We start from the raw sequence: 6000 nt of genomic DNA on the forward strand, positions 1-6000 counted from the left end.
TGGGGCGAATATTACACTAGGGCCTACACTTCCACCCATTTAAAATTCAGATGATTTACAAGTTGCTCCCTGAGGATTTTAATGCTCGCGTACAATTCTGCAATACGCTGTTGCAAATGATTAATGAGAACCCAAACTTTCTACAGAGGTTAATCATGTCCGACGAGGCTCATTTTCACATTGATGGGTGTGTAAATAAGCAGAATTTCCGTTACTGGGCACTCAGAAATCCAAGGTTGTTGCATGAAGTGTCCCTTCATAGCCCTAAAGTAACACTATGGTGTGGTGTTTATTTTGATGGGATTATTGGACCATACTTTTTGAACGACGAGGATGGTAACACTGTAACTGTCACGTGTGCTCGATATGTGGTCATGCTCAAAAACTTACTCCCAGAACTGCGACGGCGTCGCCTTAGACAGATGTTGTTCCAACAAGATGAAGCCACATCACACACAGCAATTGCATCGATCAACATTCTTGGGAGGATGTTTCCAGGACGGGTTGTGTCTCGTCGCGGCAATGTTCCCTGACCTGCACGCTCGCCCGACCTATCGACATGTGACTTCTTTCTATGGGGTTACTTGAAGCAACAAGTGTATGCAACAAAACCTGCAACATTACAGGATTTGCGTGAATCCATTCAACATGCAATCCACCAAAACCCGCTGGACATGGTTCAACGAGCTGTGAGGGTTGTGAGGCGACGCGCAGATATCTGTTTGAATAACCATGGTGCACACCTCACTGACATAATTTTCAAGACGTAGTTACCATATGTAATGCTTTTGTATGTACATTCTGGACATGTAAAACTTTTGTTCATAAAAGGTCATTAAAATATTTAATTTGCAAATATATATATATATATATATATATATATATATATATATATATATATATATATATATATATATATATATATATATATATATATATCGTCTAACTATTTCTGCCGCACCCTACATTATACGGAGCGGAATGTAGGACGACGAAGACAGAGGAACAGAAGTTGCTTATTGCGGAGATGAAGATGCTACGGTGGATGTGTGGAGTGACGCGGAAGGACAAAATTGAGAATGAAGTGATCCGGAGAACGGCAAAGGTGAGAGCAGTAGTAGAAAAACTGGAAGAAAATAGGCTAAGGTGTTTTGGTCCTGTAATAAGACCTCTGAAATAACTTACCGAGTGGATTCTATAGAACTGAATGGAAAACGAACTCGAGACCGACCAGAGAAAAAGTGGGGAAATTGTGTTAAGAACAATGTCGTGCAGTGTGGTGTCACAGCGAATATGACAGAAGATAGAAACAGAAGGAGAATAGCGATCCGAAAATCCGACCCCAATTAACTGGGAAAAGGAAGAAGAAGAAGGGAGTGGCTCAGTGGTAAAGCGTTCACCTCTGGTGTTTGGGGTCCCGGGTACGATCCCAGCCACCGCCAAGTGAACTTTGTGGTGGACAAACACCGTGTGCGTGGGTTTCCTCGGGTTTCTCACGTTTCCTCATACTTTCTTCATTCCACCATTTCATTCATTACTCATCATCACCGTCTCCTTTAGCCTTAGGGATGCATTCGAGTCGAGTCGAGTCGAGATTTAAGCCTGTCTCGACTCGTCTCGAGAAAATGTTGTCTCGACTCGTGTCTCGACTCGAAAATATGTTTCTGTCTCGACTCGTGTCTCGACTCGACAGTCTCTGTCTCGACTCGACTCGAATTCGAGTCGAGACGTCTCGAAATTCGAGTCGAGACAAAATGTACGAGTTAAAATATACGCACACATCAGCCAGACCATCATGACTACCTACCTAATTGTCAGTATGTCGACTTTTGGCATGGATAAAAACGGCGAGACGTCTTGGCATACACGCAATGATCCTTGATAGGTCGCTGGAGAGAGCTGGCACCACATGTGCTCACTCAGGTCACCTAATTCCCGTAAATTCCGGGAAGGGGGGCGATGTGTTCTGACGTCACGTTCAATCACATCCCACAAGGGACATCACTCAAATGTACGGCTCCAATTTCAATGAAACTTTTTTTGCTGATAGAAGGCATGTATGCATCATTACTTGTGATGACAAATTTTTGCCATGGTGCATGTTTTCTATTTTTTTAAATAACTTTTAAGAGTTGTGATGTGGTTATTAGAGATTACTACAGAAGTCCCTTACTACCCTTTGTAAACGGAGCGTTAATGAAGAAAAGTGAAGAAAAACCATGTGGATACATATAAGTCCTGGGGGAAGTCGTATGGTAGATATGACCTTGATGGCAGCCATCTTGAAATCCGCCATTTTGAATTAAGGTCAAGTTTTCAAAATGGGAATAGGGTAATATGATACATAATTTCGGGCTAGAATTTAATTAGAAAAATAATGGTGAGGTTAGTTTTAAGATACACCCATTTGGGGGAAAGTTACAGGCATATTAATTGTTTTTACTTACTGTGTGCGTAAGTCCCTTCTTACTTTCGTCTCAAGACCTGTAAATCGATCGCAACGGCAGAGCCCGGTTTCGCACTAGTGTTTAGAAATCTTTAAACTCACTTGAGGCAATATTTGTGGATTATTGTATTGTATTTTGCCTTTAATTAAATTTGAACCCACTTCATGATCTTGTGTAAAGTATCATTAAAAGAGAATTTCTGTTTTTATGGAGAACGTAAGCATAGCAATTATAAAAGGTGAGTAAGGTGCGTATGTATTTATAAGAAAGTTTTTTTACGAGTCTTTTGTGGTTCCGCCAACCTATTCTTTAGTTGTTTTTTTTTAAATACTCATATCTCATAAATAAAAGAGCTATTATAAAATCTCTTACCACTATTCTTTAATACTTATAAAATTTTATTTATTGTAAAAGCACTGGCGAAATATTTCTTATCACCCACTAAAATTATGGTGGAGCTCCTTCGTGGCTAACGGTTAGTATACTTGCCTTTGGCGTGGGAAACCTGGGCTTGATTCCCGGTGGGAGTTCATGTGGTTCGGATTCCACGTTAATCAGTAGGTCCACGTCTCACATAGCCTCGCTGCTGAACGGGACGTTACATTGACTACATTATAAAATTGTAATTTGTGACGACTAAAATATCAGAAATTAAAGATTATTCTTTGGGTTTTGGAACATTTTGAAAAACGTGAAAAACTGGTACTGCACCGATACAACACACCTTTTGGATTTGTCATTGTGTAAAGTGATACAAACTAAAGAAAAATTACAACTTTATGAAATTGTATTAGGACTTATTTAGAAATAAACACCAAATAAGTGTAATAGTTCATATCCGTATCAAATACCAAGTTTATGATGAATCAACTACACAACGTAGGATCCAAAAACGCTCATTGCAATTTGTTCCATCCTTCAGTCGAACCAGGAACTGAAACATAAAGAGTGACATTTTCTTTTTAAAGATACTTTGTCCAGCTAAGTATTGTGAAGGTTTATGTCAGTAGAAGGAATTGCATTCCATTATACAAGCGCAATTTCACAACTTTATGTACACATTACTAAATATCGAACACCCTTGTCCATATGATTAGCGTACGCGTCTTTGGTGCGGGAGACCTAGGTTCGATTTCCGATGGGAACTCCTATGGTTCTGAACCCACGTTGAATTGTAAGTTCACGTCTCATATAGCCTTGATGCTGAAAGGGACACTAAACTCTAATCTAATACTAAATACAAATATTTAAAGAAAAATGATGACGAACCAAGATGACGTGAATTTGGCTATCAAATCCATTTTGTGTTTTCAGTTATTTTCTAGTAGTATTTTTTCTAGGCATCCTTTCAAAAGACAGTGATGCAAATTTCGTAACTGCGAATTCCTGTTAGAAGCCATGAAATTATCCGATTAGATGCAAAATTTCCCGTCCACTAAAATAGATACCGTAAATTTACAATATCTAACAATAAATAATTTTGAAAGATATCGCTTTCGAGGGAAAAAATGAAGTGAAATCTTTGAGTTTTACGTCCCACGGTTATGCCGGTTAGGCTAAAGGAGAGGGGTGATGATGAGAAATTAGTGAAATCGTGGAATGAAGAAAGTGGGAGGAACGGAAGAACCCCGAGGAAACCCATGCACACGGTGTTTGTCCACTACAAAGTTCACTTGGTGCGAGCTGGGATCGAACCAGGGTCCCCAAGCACCAGAGGTGAACGATCTACCACTGAGCCACCGCGGCCCCGCTTTAGAGGGGCCATGACGTATAGTTGAACTCATTCTCGTAGTATGAAAGGCATTATTTATAATTATGCATGATAGGATCACAAACAAAATTTAAAAATATTATGTGCACTTTCTTTTAACAAACATTATATTGTCTTTTATGGTGTGGAAGGGAATGTTATGTTCGAAAAAAAAGTCCTTAACACGATTCTTGTTGCTACACACTGCATGTTCCTAGCCACAGAAAAGATGCAGCGATAGGTAGGCTATTTTTCAATTGCTTTACATTAGTTTGATGTTTCAAGTCTTTTGTGTGTTTCTGAAGTTCACTTTTACCACAAAAGAGCTCAATATTGACATGTCTTACATAGCTTTGGTTCAATTCTCAACACGGACTGCAACTACCCGTTAAATTGTGCATCCGAAAGGCACTCTTTGTTAAACCTCGCTTATCACCGCTCATCTTAATAATATATATATAACTTCACCGCGAAGCAAATGTTGCATTTCTCTCTTTCATCCTAACACAAAACAAAACTAACCACAGCTGTGACACGAAGGAGTTATTTCGAAAAGAAACAAGCTGTGCTTCATAGAGATGTGTACCAAATGATAGAAGTATAAAGTATTGTTTTCTTTCCTGTTTATTGATATCAGTTGGTGTTCTTAATGAGTTTACTCATTAGTTTAGAAATAGTATATATGGAATTTGGACATATGTTGTACGTATTTTCCTGAGAAATTGATGAGACCAGAAAAATTATAAGGACAGATGGAATAGGTTTAAGCGCATCTACGTGACTTTATCAAATATTTATTCTCCATAATGGTACCACGCGGAAAACTTGGTATACTATAATCTTTGCCTCCCTCTGTTAGCTGTTTCGTATCATATATATTGGATGGTTTTGATATTTCTTCTGATCATTAAAATATAGCAATGGTACCTGTGTGCGTGCAGAAATGCAAAAGCACAAGATAACTTCCTATTTGTTTTGGAAACAACAACACCCATTTCACGTGTGCGAGAGAAATTGAGCACAGCGAGATCGGGTGTTTATGTTTACTCACGGTCAGTTCGCAGCAGGAGTCCATGGTAAAAGATTTGGCTAACTATCTCTTCATATTGACGTGAAAACACTCGCAAAACCCTACAAATACAAAAGAATGCGCTTCAAAGAAAGTTTAGACACAGATGTTTCAATTTTCTCTTAGCATCTTTCTTCAGCAAAAGAGTCGGTTCATTGTATTCGAAAAAGGGAAGGGAGAAAGGGTGAATTTATATTTTATGGGGGGGGGGGTAACATTGTAAGTAGTATAAACAATACATACCGCTTCTGACTCGACCCTCATCCTACCTCAAGTTGTAAAGTAGAAACTACTAGAAAGGGACAGAAGTATTCAACATGACTGCGACTTGAGTTTCAGTTCACAATACGAAAACCAGTGAGCAAGTAAACAGTCTTTTGTAGGATCGTGTTTTACTTCTTGAATTTATTTTTGAACATTTCTGTGAATTCAACAACAGAACGCAGTAGAAATACGGACTAGTTTTTACTTCAACCATTACTTTCGCTCCAACCCAGGGATGCCACATTTATGATTTCGTATAATACTAGATTTAGTGATTTTACTATTGAACTAGTGATCTAGTACGTACTTTGGGTAAATAGGCACATTCTAGTGATTTTTTTGCATTTTTTTCTGATGCAGACAAATCACAAGGAAATGGTTCTTAAAATAAAAGGAAGAAGTATATTGCAGTTCAAAACTTTTTTCTCTCTCTGACTGAGTGAAACCCCTGCTGTGTAACGACCTTAGGT

This window comes from Thermobia domestica, chromosome 13, assembly GCF_964235325.1.
Source record: "Thermobia domestica chromosome 13, izTheDome1.hap1.1, whole genome shotgun sequence".
Lineage (NCBI taxonomy): Eukaryota > Metazoa > Arthropoda > Insecta > Zygentoma > Lepismatidae > Thermobia > Thermobia domestica.